At 44.5% G+C, this 1,572-nt stretch overlaps 1 non-coding gene across 1 annotated transcript; it reads right to left on the bottom strand.

The window, feature by feature from the left end:
* Positions 1-1,262: 1,262 nt before the first annotated feature.
* Trnas-cga lies at positions 1,263-1,337 on the bottom strand. Its single transcript has one exon. It is a non-coding gene; the product is annotated as a tRNA-Ser (tRNA).
* Between the last annotated feature and the right edge of the window lie 235 nt (positions 1,338-1,572).

Raw genomic sequence — 1,572 nt, 5'->3', positions numbered from 1 at the left:
CTCCTTAAATTCCCACCTTTTTGCAGTTTCTTCAGTTTTAATCTACAGTTCATAACCATTGTGGTCAGAGTCCACATCTGCCCATGGAAGTGTCTTACAATTTAAAACCTGGTTCCTAAATCTCTGTCTTACCATTATATAATCTATGTCATACCTATTAGTATCTCCAGGGATCTTCCATGTATACAACCTTCTTTCATGATTGTTAAACCAAGTGTTAGCTATGATTAAGTTATGCTCTGCCCAAAATTCTACCAGGCGGCTTCCTCTTTCATTTCTTAGCCCCAATCCATATTCACCTACAATGTTTCCTTCTCTCACTTTTCCTACTCTTGAATTCCAGCCCCCCATGACTATTAAATTTTCGTCTCCCTTCACTACCTGAATAATTTATTTTATCTCATCATACATTTCATCAATTTCTTCATCATCTGCAGAGCTAGTTGACATATAAACTTGTACTACTGTAGTAGGCGTGGGCTTCGTGTCTATCTACAATAATGCTTTCACTACGCTGTTTGTAGTAGCTTATCCGTACTCCTATTTTTTTATTCATTATTAAACCTACTCCTGCATTACCCCTACTTGATTTTGTATTTATAACCCTGTACTCACCTGACCAAAAGTCTTGTTCCTCCTGCCACCGAACTTCACTAATTTCCACTATATCTAACCTTAACCTATCCATTTCCCTTTTTAAATTTTCTAACCTACCTGCCCGATTAAGGGATCTGACATTCCACGCTCATATCAACATTCTCCTGAGAAGTCCTCGACCGGAGATCAGAATGGGGGACTATTTTACCCAAGAGGACGCCATCATCATTTAATCATACAGTAAAGCTGCATGCCCTCTGGAAAAATTACGGCTGTAGTTTCCCCTTGCTTTCAGCCGTTCGCAGTACCAGCACAGCAAGGCCGTTTTGGTTAGTGTTACAAGGCCAGATCAGTCAATCATCCAGACTGTTACCCCTGCAACTACTGAAAAGGCCGCTGCCTCTCTTCAGGAACGTTTGTCTGGCCTCTCAACAGATACCCCTCCGTTGTGGTTGCACCTACGGTACGGCTATCTGTATCGTTGAGGCACGCAAGCCTCCCCACCAACGGCAAGGTCCATAGTTCATGGGTTCTTGGTGAAGCAATTTTAATGGCCAGTTGTGTACATTAAAATCAAAACGCTTTAATACGAAATAAGAGAGAGAGAGAGAGAGAAACGGTAGAGACTGAGAGACTAAAGAAACTTCCTCGCAGATTAAAACTGTATGCCCGACCGAGACTCGAACTCGGGACCTTTGCCTTTCGCGGGCAAGTGCTCTACCAACTGAGCTACCGAAGCACGACTCACGCCCGGTACTCACAGCTTTACTTCTGCCAGTACCTCGTCTCCTACCTTGGAAGGTGGTACTTCTGCCAGTACCTCGTCTCCTACCTTGGAAGGTAGGAGACGAGGTACTGGCAGAAGTAAAGCTGTGAGTACCGGGCGTGAGTTGTGCTTCGGTAGCTCAGTTGGTAGAGCACTTGCCCGCGAAAGGCAGGGGTCCCGAGTTCGAGTCTCGGTCGGGCACACAGTTT

Source organism: Schistocerca americana, chromosome 3, assembly GCF_021461395.2.
Source record: "Schistocerca americana isolate TAMUIC-IGC-003095 chromosome 3, iqSchAmer2.1, whole genome shotgun sequence".
NCBI classification, from domain to species: domain Eukaryota; kingdom Metazoa; phylum Arthropoda; class Insecta; order Orthoptera; family Acrididae; genus Schistocerca; species Schistocerca americana.
This window is presented reverse-complemented; position numbering and strand designations above follow the sequence as displayed.